General features: G+C 36.8%; 1 protein-coding gene across 4 annotated transcripts in view; it reads left to right on the top strand.

Annotated features, from left to right (window-relative positions):
- LOC136034012 (epidermal growth factor receptor-like) overlaps positions 1 to 13,789 on the top strand; it is a 180,266-nt gene that overhangs the window by 82,988 nt on the left and 83,489 nt on the right. For 2 of the 4 annotated variants that reach the window (XM_065715061.1, XM_065715060.1), the window contains exon 1: positions 1,426 to 3,113. The exons of the other annotated variants lie outside the window; for them this stretch is intronic. The gene's annotated coding sequence lies outside the window, so the exon portion shown is untranslated. Of the gene's footprint in view, positions 1 to 1,425; positions 3,114 to 13,789 lie in introns of those variants that run through there. 4 annotated transcript variants of the gene reach the window in all.

Here is a 13,789-nt window from a genome sequence, read left to right as displayed (position 1 = left end):
CCTTTGACATAATATCCATTAAATTTACGATAAAATAATACAGTGTCAACTAATGACGCAATTTTATTGCACTATTATGTGCTACATTAAAGCTCGTAGTGGTGTTCCTAGATCAGCACCGAGGTGGAATTGGGATACCGGGGTATACTCTTAATCCTCGGGTATTACACCGTTACCTAAAAGGTTAAGACAAATACACAATTAAAGAGGTGTCGTTACATCGTCAATTAAACTGTTATTCAAAATTAATTAAGAAGTCAACAAGAAAATATTGTAGTTAAAAGTGCAGGGATTCAAAGAAGGCGACTGGTGTGGTGTCAATTGGAATTTAAAGTTGAATTTTTCAGTACAATATTAATCGAAGTATCGAGATTAGTAGTGACTAGATCAGTGGCGAAATTAAATTGTGATACCCGTTAATTATACCCGGTTAATTATACCGTTACCCGTTAATTATACCCGGTTACCATTAATTTCCGTTATTGCGCCATTTAATTTTAAAGTTGATAAAACTGTATTATAGTTTAAAAAAAATTGGTGTTCATTGTTAAAAAGCATAGGGATTTAAAATATATAGTAGTGGAGCCCCCCCCCCCCAAGATCAGTGCCAAAATAGGATTGGGATACCCAAGAATAACATTGGAAAAATAGGATAATATACCACTAATGGAACAGGTATCGTTATACCTTTAATTGAATGGGAACTTCATCATTAATTGAAAAGTTTGAAATGACATATTAAAGACAAGAAGTAGGGGATTTAAAGAAAACAAATGATACGGCGTCAACTGACATTCAAAGTAAATTTTTTTAATACAACTAATAGCTGTATTAAAATTAGTAGTGGTCTTCCCCACAATGTCAGTGCCAAAATGGAATAGGGATACCACAACTATCAGTAATTAATGTATGTTGTACTAAAGATTAGTACAGTTGATGACATCGGTATATCTTTTCCGCAAATAACACAGGTGTTTACTGCTGATTCAAGGATAAAGGCTCACTGAATCCATCTTGGGTCTTCTGATTAGTATTGATATCTGTAGGGGGGAGGTAGGAGGTATATGCTTTCATGGACTCCCTCCCTTAGATTTTGAAAATACCTTTTTGGTATTTCTATTGAAAAATGCCTCTTTTGGTAAATTCATTGAAAAAATGAGTAAAACAAAATTGCCCCCTAAGTTCTGAAAAAATACACCCCCCATATTTGTTTTAAATTATTTTAATTCGTAAAAAAAATTGCAGCAAAAATCAACTGCAACATAATTTCCTTCATAAGGATCTATGGCCAGGAAGGAACAGGGGAGGGGGGAATACCAACAACAAAAAATATGAGCCAAATCCAGTCTCGTGAATTTTTGTGCATTGGCGTCACTAGTCAGAGGTCAATTTTACGATACCTCATATAGGTATATATCTCTTAAACATTTCACAAATCGAAAATAATAGAATTGTTAAGCTTTCAAGCAAAAATTTCCTCTACAAGGTTGGTGCCCTTCAAAAATTTTCTATATTAACCAATATAGAATAATGGTATAAAAGTAAAAAAAAAAATGCGCGTGGTGTATATTCTTAAATTTTGCTCAAAATTACGGTTTTTGGAATAAGTTCTTGTGTAAGTGTCAGACATTAGGGTCTCAATTAATCAAGTCCTTGTCTTCTTTTGGTTTTTGTGTTCTACATGTTAAGGGTATTTACTATATAGGGATCTAATGAAATTCGGAATAATGAGCTCCAAATTTTTAAAAATTTATATTTTTCATTCAACATTTTCATCCGTTTGAATATTTTACCCCCTCCTACCCTACAACGGTTTTTCAATTGGTAGGTTTTTCAAGGGGCAGGGTCGGAAACACTTTCTAACATTTGACAAAACTCTATTTTAGAGATTTTTCTATAGTTTGAAGAGCTGTTGTAGAAGGCAAACGAAACTTTCAGGAATGGATATAGGGACCAAATTATGGCATGGAGGGCGTTTTCAGGTACCCTTTCTCTTTGTGGTACTGACCTCATCAACGTAGAAATGTGTCATGCTAGGGTAATAAAAAATCAAATATATCTATAGTCCTCTATATAAAGATGTTTTATAAGTGTGAACAACATTCAAATTTGGGCTTGGGCCCAGTTCAAAACCTGAGAGTCATCTTGTCAACACCATCACTCTAAGATAGGTAGACTCTAAGTCGAAGCCTCATAAATATGTAAAAGGTGGACGAATGAACTTGAAGACATGTTTCCAGGACCTATTCTGGGCTGAGGATCTATTCTTCAATATTTCTTTCATCCAGCTCCGTGATTCCCAACGCGGGACGCAGGCCCCACCAGTGGGGCGTGGCAGGATTTTGGTGGGTCATGGGAAAAACGTGCACCCTCGGGCAGCCTGTACTTTAAGCCTTAATTAAAAAAAAAAAAAATCATGTGGATAACGTCACTTCCAAATGCATTAAAGAGCAATCAAGATAAACGATAGAGTTACAATGACGTTATACAATGTATAAAAGGTATTATGTTCGGATAATATATTTCATTAGTACAAAATATGTCTAAGAGGATGGCAAAAAGAAAGACACCAAGTTACTGGCCTTTTAAGCTTCCTTTATTATTATTATTTAAGAATTAACGACGCTTCTTGACTACTAAGGTCCCTGCGTCGGCCCTACAGTGCATTCCTGCAGCGTGATTCGATCTCTGGGTCCCGTATTACCAAGCTAAGGTCAAATCCACTGCGCCACCACAGGACTTAAGCTTCCTTTAGCTGATACAGGGGTGCCAATGAGCTTTTAATCATCTTAGCGGATAAGTAATCTTCCAACAATAAATAGAACTGAACTTGAGATGAGTTTCAAGTTCACTCAAGGCAGAAGTTTTCTCATTAGCATACTTTGAATACATATAGAGCGAGATATTTCCATCTACTCGTTTTTGGGTTGCTATGCTTGTCTACCCGGAGAGTAAGCTAAAACAGCAGGTTCTTGAGGCACTAAGTAATACCCCTTAAGCGAAATACCTGTGCTGGGCGATATGTACTTATTTTCCTTTAGTTGATATCTACCATGTTTCTTATATGTGAAGTGAATGTACATTTCTATTGGAATATGTGACCTATTAAAACAGTGATTATCCCATTGTGCTAATTGGCTTGAATAGAATATTTTTGGATTCATAAGCGGGAACGGATAAAATCTGCTTCAATCTATTGTCAAAAATGAATTTCACAAAATATTTTCACATTTTTCTTATGTAATTGAAATGTATATTTAATTTTTCCCGAATATCCCCACTTCTCCCTTCGTTCTTAGTACGAACGCTATCTGTGAGCAGTACCTGTATAATGTTGAATAGCTAGCTCTGTAACTTTTTTTCTGACCGACGGGGATAGATAGTGTGGACAAAATCCTGAAGCCTTGCACGAAGACTTTCTGAGAAAGAAACACTAATAACAAAGAAGTAGTACTGTTTGATTCCCTGTTAAACACTCTTTCCAGATGTAACATTTCAGGGTATCAGGGTGTACCCTCTTTAGGGTTCTTCCCATTTTAATACACGTTTTCTCAGTTTGTAAACAGCCTAGGCCCATTTCTGGCCCCATCAAGGGGTGATGGAATTGTTACAGTGGAAATATTATATTAGAAAAATCTTATGGAGAAATGAATGGTAACCCTGTTTGCTATAGTGTTTTGTTTTCAGGAGGAATATTCATGTAGGATTATTGAATACCAAAAGCCAGTTAGTCAAGTAATTTGACGATACAATCATAAAAAAAAATCGGAAGTAGGACCTATATAGTTGGCGTACAAAACATTAACAAGAGAAAGGGGGCAGACCAGGCGTTCGTCCCTCTTTAGAAGACAAGAAAATACGTAGACTATCCGGTGATTTTGATGCATGGTCTCTTCTCTGAACCCGATACTATTAAACCAAACTCGTACCTCACTACATTCACAAATTAGTGATATTTTAGACTTTCATAGTCACTTCCAATATAAATGTATCCCAGACATCCCCTCGAATTCCTGGATATAGCCCAAGGTTTATATCCAATGTCCCTCACCGGCCCCTACCCAAGGTTTCTCGCCCCCTCTAGATTTTGGAGAATACTTTTGTTTTGACTTGACGGGGTCTTTTTTCTTAGGCAATTTTATCGGCCATTCAGCATGACACGAGTTATGCATATTCTTTAGCATACTTCCGAATACCAAGGAAAGTATTAATTGGCCATATTTTGCTTCTTTCAAAGCATGCTTGCTTTGAGAATTTTACTGCTAAATATATTAATCAGAAATGTTTAGTTTACCCCCCCCCCTAAATAATTAGATTCTTTTATCGCTTAAACTGAACTTGGGGGGCTGTCCTCACGCCACCTCGTGTAAATCTTGGGTCGCCACGTTTGCCACGCAGTTCCCCCACCATGTGTACATAATTATTAAGAGAGAACGAACCCCCGAAACTGAGATTTCCGGCCCAAATTCTTTCTTTCTTAAATGAACGTGTGTTTCACGACATGAAAAGCTACTAAATCAGAGCGTTATTTCTTTGCCTTATTTAAGCTGTTATTATACAATACTGTGACCCCCCCCCCCCCCATCGCTTTCATTAAGTCAGATTCAATAAGATGAATAAACGATAAATGGAAATTGACCTGCAATTTCTCCTTCCTGCAGTATTATATTTTACATGAATATTCTACACTTCAGATTTCAGTCTGTCCTGATCGAGGCAGCATTGTCATATCTAATTTTATTCATACTCCAAAATGTCGGCTTCTATGACTTAGTCCATTTATTGACTTTCTTAAATACATAGTCGAAGAACGTTGTTTGTCTTTTTGTTCATCAATAGTTTGTTGGTCGTTCCCATGCTTGCTAAGACTATAATTTTATATTTGCTTTAGTCATTAGCTTAAGTCATGTCTGTCTGGAGTGGAGGATCCTTTTAGGAAGGCTATGGTTTTCTATTTCAATGTGCCAAAGATGAGCTTGTATAAAACATGCTATTTAAAGTAGTATGACATAAGCATGGCCGCACAAAATCAAAACACCATTCCCTGCAAAGAAAAAACAACGAGTTAAGCAGTTTTCACACTATGTACGTAATTTTCTATGCCAAGCAGGATTACCACCAGGTGAAGAAACACACTAGATTTTAGTGACTTTTTCATGTAATTAGTAATTTTCTTCAATGATCTGGTGATTTTTGTAATGATCTAGTGATTTTCTTGTTTAGGCCATACGGAAAATCACTAGAAATAATGATAAATCGCTAGGGGCGGCAACTCTGGTTCTACGATGTAGTGTGACAGAACGATTATCCCCAGCATAAACGGTTATCAGACCCTACTCTATCTATTTACTATGCTACTACCGGCAACTCATCACTTCGCCAATTTTTCGAGGTCATAGCAGACGTACTCACTCCTGCTCTCCTCTGTTTAGAGCCTCATTGTTTATTCCCTCTCATGAGGTTTCAACTTCCTTTAAATAATTTTTTTCTGCCTCTTTCAACGACCGTGATTTTCATTTGGCCCAGATGAATCGAGAAAAAGCCACTCTCGGCAGCCTACCATATTCCATCTATACTATAGCGTGACACAACCAGTGGTGTCATTGACGAAAATCTAGAGGAGGGTGCAATGTTTTTCTCAAAATGCGAGGGACAATTTTTTTCTATTTTTTCAGTGAAAATATCAAAAACGATATTTTTCACTGGAAAACTCCCATAAGAGATTTTTCAAAATCTAGGGGGGATGCCCCATCCCTGCTCCCCTCAGCTGACACCTCTGGGCTCAACTACATGAACTTTCCCTTCATTATAAGCCTAGAAAGTGGGACCGAACCACATTTTTGTACAGCATATTTTTTAATTAGTCGTCATTCAAACATGTCCCTCAGATAACCCTTAGACAATCCCTGTGGGAAAGATCTAGCATTGGTTCCTCAAACTTTCCAAACGCCCACGTTTTAGAGCCAATTAGAAATTAGCTCTTGGATGTATTCTTTTGTGTTGATTCTGGATACATTTGTTATCATTTTTCTTTATTTCAAAGTGCAAGAACTGCTTAAAAATTATATTATGCACGGAATGTGTTTGGTGTCGAGCAGCCAAAGGAGGGGGGTCCTCTCTGGATTTCAGTCGCTTCTCGTTCTACGTCTGCCCCTGGGAGAATGCCTTCATACCGTAGTCACAGGCCCAGTAATTTCTATATACAGTGGTGAAAAACTAGTCAATTATTGGAAGTTATTTCCGACATTATAATGTCGGAATTATACGGCAATAATAAAATTCGGAATTCCGACATTATTTCCGACATTATCAATGCCTCCTTAGAAGTTTCCACTTTATTATTAAGTATGTTGAAAAGCAAGAATAATAATGTAAATTTGTTTATTATGTTTTTGAGAATGAATTTTGCCATCTGAACTATTGATAGCTCAAAATAATTTGTGCTGCATTAAAAAACTTTATAACTTGGTTATTTTTTTCTGCACAAGTTGTAGTATATTTACGTAAATGTGGTATCAAGTCTTTGTGGTAATGAGCCATCAACCCACCTTGTATTGCTGTAATGAAAATAAATTAGATGACAAATTGTTAATTAATTAAAAAATAATATATCTGTAACGTCCTCCTTAATGTACTTTTTGGCCCAGTATTCCTTTTTTCTTCCCAGGAAACTTTTAAAGAATACTACGGAATGCTATATATTCTAGTAGAACTGACAGTACAAATAATGCAGCACTAACGAATAATGAAAACTGATCATGCAGAACTGCATATATATGTTTTTAACTCTAGTTGGGTAATTTCATATTTCTAGCAAAAAGAGTAGAAGTGGAATGTCTCCGCGTTTAGAGATCTCCTCTTGAAGGAGGCCTCTTGATTTTTTTTTTTTTATAGGACTAGGTTTGTAGTTAAGATCACAACAGAAAAGTGAACGTGGAAGAGGTTTTTGGATCCGTGCACCCTCTCTTGCAACAATTATCCGTATATAATCTCTTATATTTTCCATATAATCCAAAGATTTTTCCTTCATATCTTTGCCCCCCCCCCCTCAAAGTAAGTCTAATGCTATCTTAGGATATTATGAAAGCTTTAGTTGCCACGAATTTGAATCTTAATAGTTGATGCAGCAGCCAAAACCTCGTGTTACATTTTTGAAAAGTTCCCAGAAACATCAAAACTTGTTCTAATGATGAAAAAGGTGAGTTAGTCTCAGGCACCAAAGCAGATCTTGGATTTTAACAGAAGCAACTGATCTGTGATCAGTAGTAGATGGTTGTAGAGCAGTAGTCAGTGTATGCCTATGAGGTTTTGATGTAAATCTCTCCTTCTGACAACTCATGGCAGCCCCAAATACTCTGCATGCCTTTTCAAAACCCTAATTTATAGGTAACTTCACTCATTGGTCTTTGGGTCTTTGGCTTGTTTCTTTGGTTCACAGTTTCTTAAAGTAAAATTTTCCTTGTGTCTCATCACTACCCAATTAGAGGCTGGTGTGCTTTCATTTGGCCTGGATAGACTACCAAAAGAGTAATTTTGGACTGCCTATCATCAGTGGCGCAATTTTGTCAAAATCCTGGTAAGGGGGGGGGGGAAATTTGGAGCCGATTTTTGTGAGTCAAGTGAAAATAACAATGAAAACTTCAAATGAACCATATAGTACCATAGAGGTAAAGATATACTAAATAAAACTGACCCGTTTCTTTGGATGCTTTAATTATGTAGACTTATCTTAGTTTTGAATTTGATAAGATTTTTAAAGACGCTATATTTCAACGGGGAGGGGGTAAACTGGGGTCTGGGGAGCAGTTACCCCCTCATCCGTGCCTCATAGCAATTTACCCCCTGCCTATCATCCTTCATTCGTGGTTTCTAATTAACCACCATATCTGTCTCTAATTATAACCTTAGAAAGGTGGAGGAACCTCGTTCTCCATAGAGCTTGTGGCGCTCCGACAGAGAAAGGAAGATTTGTTAGATGTTTTCCATAAAAATTGTCTACAGATTGTTTTGAGTACCTGTCTGGCTGACCTGTCGAAGCTGTACAAAAAATACAGTTCAATCCTGCTCTCTAGAACTATAATGAGATAAAAGTTGAGATGGCTAGGACACGTTCTGCGGATAGAGACGACAGATTATCAAAGATCGTCCTTGTCAGCTAACCATATAGGACCAAACAAAAAACCAGGTCATCCCCGAATGGAATGGGAGGAGGTCATAAGAAAAGACTTAGGGGATATTGAAACTTCCTGGAAGGGTGTTAAAAGGGAGACTGAATAGATTAGGATGGAGAAGGGGTATTCGTAGCTGTGTTGGCCTCAGACGGTTTGGTGCTGTAAACAAATCCACCGGAATTATCTACTAAAATGCCTAAAACATATAGGATAGTTTTCTCGGCCACTCGAACGCCCACGTTTCCGTAAAACACTTGACCTGTATCCTTACCATGACTTCTAGTAACTTGATCGTAGTTAGAAGACTCACCTTCTTACATTCTTGAAAACTTTTGTTTTCAACTGCGAAATAAAAACGCTGCTCCTTGTTTATTCTACTTTTTGCATCGTCACTACTTCCACCATGCTGACTAATTCCACCAATGTAAGGGAATCACTTCTCCCTGTCGATTTTCTCATTATTGGATTTCACTTGTTCGTCCTCATATACAACACAATAATAATATTCTGGATTAGACATAATATCCTCGTGCAGGCACGTACGCTGATTTTTTGGTCGAGAAGCCCGAGAGCAAAAAGAACACTTTTCATATGAAAATTCGAATATACAGGGCCTAGAAATTCGGAAGTATTTAGAATTTTGGAGCTATATCCTGATTTCTAGCATACAATTATATACAATATTGTACAATGGATGTACAATAAGTTGTACGTATACAAGAAAGGATGTATCCCATTCCCAAAATATCATTCTGATTTTCAAAAACTTCCCGAGAGTAGCAGAACATTTTTAAAGTGACTAATAAAAATTATAATACCGTTAAAATCGACCATGACTTAAAAAATAAAACAAGCAATGATTTAATTATTTTGAGTTTCGAATAAAAGATAAAAATGATGCTAAAGAGACAAACAGTCTGTTAATTTTAATCATATATTCTACAAAGATTCTCTTCTGAAAATGATTTTCACATTTTTCTTTTATGTTTACCAGTGCCTTGGTTAATTCGGAAAATTAGAAAAATGGTCGGATCTTAATGAAATTTGATATTCAGAAGGACCTCGTAACTCAGACCTTTTATTTTAAATCCTAACCGGATCCAGTGTCATTGGAGGGAGTTGTGGGGGTGGGGGAAACAGGAAATCTTGGAAAACGCTTAGAGTTGAGAGATCGAGATGACACTTCGTGGGAAGAATAAGCACAAGTCCTAGATACGTGACTGACATAGCTGGACCAGATCCGCTCTCTTTGGGGGAGTTGGAGGGGAGACCTAATTCGGTAATTCGGAAAAATTAGAAAAAATTAGTATTTTTAACATACGAACGGGTTATCGGATCTTAATGAAATTTGATATTTAGAAGGACCTAATGTCTCAGAGATCTTATTTTGAATCCCGACTGGATACGGTGACATTGGGGGGAGTTGGAGGGGGAAACCGGAAATTTCGCAAAACGCTTAGAGTGAGAGATCGTAATGAAACTTGGTGGGAAGAAGCTCTTGGCTCTTCCGACCTCGTCACAAGTGCCATATGGGCTCTTGGCTCTTGTTATTTGCATAAAACTACTGTAACGTGAAAAAATTGAAGAATTGTGTTTTTTATCAAAATAAAAATAATCAAAAATCAACAAACTTTCATAAATCAACGTCGTAATACTATTTCGTAAATCAGTTCCATATGAAATCAATAATAATAAAAATCTTATGAGTTACCACGAACTGTTTGACGTTGACTAAAATTAGAATTTTTAGGATAGGCTATGAGAACATATCGTCTGTTGGATATCAAAAGGACGTATCTCCATAATTTGTAATTTTTCAGAAGAGCAAAATAAAAACCTCTTAAATTTTTTATTTCCCTGATAACCGTGAAAAAAACTGATTGATGTGTCGCGATTTTACTTATCGATCCCTTTTTGTTTCACGGTTATCGGAGAGAAAATAAAAAAGTTGTGAGGTATTTTTTTTGCTTGTCTGAAAATTTGCAATTATGGAGATACAACCTTTTGATACGTGACTGATGATATATTAACCGTTCATGATATGTTGGCCCAATAATCCCAAAAAGCCTTGAGCAAAGTAGCTAATTCGTTTTCATGCCCAATCAAATTTTAAAATAAGGGTTTCTTGAAACCTAACAATGATTACATAATTTATAGCCATTGCGAAGTAACTTTGAGGGTTCCGTGAAATTGAATAGAAGTTTAAGCCCAGGACTGGACAAGAGTTAGAAGCCTACATTTTTATAGCTCCAATTGGATACACAAAGTATGACCGTATCGAAGGTTTGGATTCGTGGGAGGGGTGCTCAACGACGGAAAAGTTTTTCTTTAGCTGTTACATAACCAAAAAGTACCTTTTCTATCCTTATATAATTATATAATTATGCCTTCAAATTAGATGCAAAATCCGGGGAAGAATTTTTTTCCTAGTTGGGGAGGAGGGCTCAAGCACCAGAAAAATTGCATTTTTGCCACATGTCATTATTTTGCGTTTTGGGTGGAGAAGAGGAGGGTTTTATGGCCAATGGGTTGGCCAACTAATCCTTAAGCTTAAGTAAGACGGCTTTATGCAAACTTTTTGCAAAAACAGTGATTTCGTATTGGTTAAAAGAGGGAGAGTACATGGTAGATTTGCAAATTTCTGTGCATCAAGTCGTATCTCTTCTGTATTCGCATTAATACATGGTAGATTTGCAAATTTCTGTGCATCAAGTTGTATCTCATCTGCATTCTTATCTCGACAAGGTTAGCCTATAAGTTAGACGATTAAGTTTGCCAAGCGAAAACTTCCAGGTGACGTCGCTCTGGATTTCCCCTGGTACGTCTAAAACTCCCTAGTCTTCCAGGAACTTGAAAAAAGGTCTCCTTGGATAAATTTATTTACTACAAGCTTTTATTTACTACAAGAAAAATTTGGCCCTGCAAAATATGAATATCAAGTCTAATCCGAAGCAGAAGCGAACCGATAGCTCCCCCCCCCCAAAAAAAAAAATCGTTGGGCGATGAAAATCGGGATGTCAAAGCAATGTTTCATTTTAGTCAAAACATAGCTTAACGGCCATGCTCCTTAAATTCTCTTGGAATTAACTTATTCAAATTATAGATTGAAAGACTTCTGAGATTGACAGCCGATGTAAACACTTTTAATTTCAAAGTTACTTTGATATAAAAAAAGAAAGAGACTTCTTTTCTTTAAAAAGATACAAAAATGGAAATCGGTACTTGAGGATCTTGTTTGTAAGAAGAAAAGGAAGATAATAACTGTTAACAATCTTCAAGATTAATTAACGTCGCTTCTAGCATCGGATGGTCCACTTACTCTCTTAAATTATATTAATTTTCAAAATTAGTATTACAGTATACTGGAGCTGCCTAATTTAAGCAACATTCTATCGCAGACAAGATGTTACTCAACAGCTTGCTACCGTTGCGCTGCAGATGGCGCCTCTGGACGTTAAGATGAATAATTGTTTTCTTATCCTTAGTATTCATATATTTGAGTGTTTGTTTGGGATCGATTGTTCTCATAAGAAAGTTTCTCTGAACAATCGCTACTAGTCTCTCATCCTTTCTTGTTTCTAGTATAAACATGTTATCTTTCTTGTCCTCTTGAATTTGTTGTTCAGTTCATAGAGGCTTTTAAGGAATTTCAAAGTGTTTTCTCTGCCTAACACATTCTTTGGCCTTTTTCTTTTCATGATTGCAGTGGTCACTGCAACCTAGTGAAGAGCAAATCACAGTTCATAGTAACCAAAAATTAACAAACGTGTTTTGAAGAAAAAATACCTAGTAAAAAAAATTGCCATCCGATACTGACTCAGGAATCGTAACCATTATTTCGGTTCGTCTTAAAAGTAAAAGTTAATTGCGAAAAGGAATTTATGGCGGTTTTGAAATAAAGCCTGATTTATATGCAATACTAATCGAGGGGCAGGGGGGGGGGTAAATCTATATTTTTTGTCATTGCCCCTCCTCCCCAAAAAAGTCCTGCGCACGTGCCTCTCAACCAGCTTTCAAAAATCTCAAAACCTTAAAAAGGCCCTTAATGTTTACGGTGTATGGTATTCTTCAAGGTATATGGAGGTAAGGTCAAATTACAAACAGTTTCAATGTTTAGGGGGAACACACCCTCTTTCTAACGTTTACAAAATCACTAGAGGCATTTTGTAGGGGGGGGGGTCCTTCAGGCCCATGCCCACCCCCAAAATGTCATGATTTTCGTGATTCAAGAAAGGCCGTATCCAGGGGGTAGGTTGTTTAAACCCCCCGGAATGTTTGTCCGACTCGTAAAAACGTAACAACAATGAATAAAAAATGTATGCGTTTTAACAATAAATAAAAAAATGTATGCGTTTTTTGAATTTTATGTAAAATCCCCCCAAAAAATCCTGGATGGGATTGAAAATGGATGAAAAAAAATGTATGTGTTTTTTGAATTTTTTGTAAAATCCCCCCAAAAAATCCTGGATGGGCCCCAGCTCACTCCCAAAATGTTTTTATTCATTCTGTATTATCCTATATTTCCATATTGTAATTCTTCATAATTCTGTTTTTTTTTATATCTGCTACTCCCCCGAATTAAACACATGCGTACCTGGCTGCTCAAGTTGCTCTTATGGTGGCGGGAAGAAGGCCTTACACTAAGATAAGAACGGAGAAAGACAAAATTGTCTAAAGTTTAACCTAAAGCCTTTGATTGGAAAGGGTAGCCGGAACAGCCTCTTTTAATTAGGTTTGGATAAGGGGGGAATCTTCACAAGTGTCTTGCCAAGCTGCTGCTTGACTATGGAACAACCTTGTAGTAGTCATCGTTTTGAATGCTGCAAGCAAAAGAATAAAAATACAGATTCAAACAAAATCATCCTCTAAAGAAGAATTACTATTCTTTTCATACCTCTTTATTTGAAGTTTGTCTCAAAACAATAAAACTTTGTAAATAGGATTCTAGGTCGTGTAAGTTTCCAACAGGATAAACTTGTGCCCCATATGGGTAGCTACCCTTAGGGTTGAAAAAGCGCTGTGGGAAAATTTCATCCCCTGCTGTTTCCGATGTATTGACTCTGCTCGAAGGCAAAGATATCACGCCTATGGGAATACTTACCTAAATCGGCAGAGGACAAAATTCTGCAGACCTACATTTTGGGTATATTAATCATTTAAATGGTTTGAGAGAACCTTCAATCACTTGAAGGAGCTCAATTCAAAATAAAAACATTATGTATATTTTGCAGCATCGGGTTGAGTCTGCCATGGAATTGCGCGTCTTGTATTTTGACTTTGAACGGCCTGTATTGACTTTGAACTATGTCCCTTGGGATATCATGATTTCTGCTTTTTGTGTACAAGTTGACTGAGGCTAGAAGGTGTGCAGGAGCTTGTTAGGAAGGGCGAAACCTAAAGCAGACAGACGTATTTAAAAAAAAACGAACATTTTTTTGATTTTGCTTTAGGTATACACGCGCTTTTATGCCTGGACCCCCCCCCCCATCCCACACACAAATCGTTATAAAAAGACTCGTAACTTGTAAAAACATAACAAAAATGTATAAAAACAAATTTTTCATGTTTTTTTTTAGTTTTTCTTTTTGATCTCACTCCCCGAAATTTTGAATAGGGCC

Source organism: Artemia franciscana, chromosome 12 (genome assembly GCF_032884065.1).
Source record: "Artemia franciscana chromosome 12, ASM3288406v1, whole genome shotgun sequence".
NCBI classification, from domain to species: domain Eukaryota; kingdom Metazoa; phylum Arthropoda; class Branchiopoda; order Anostraca; family Artemiidae; genus Artemia; species Artemia franciscana.
This window is presented reverse-complemented; position numbering and strand designations above follow the sequence as displayed.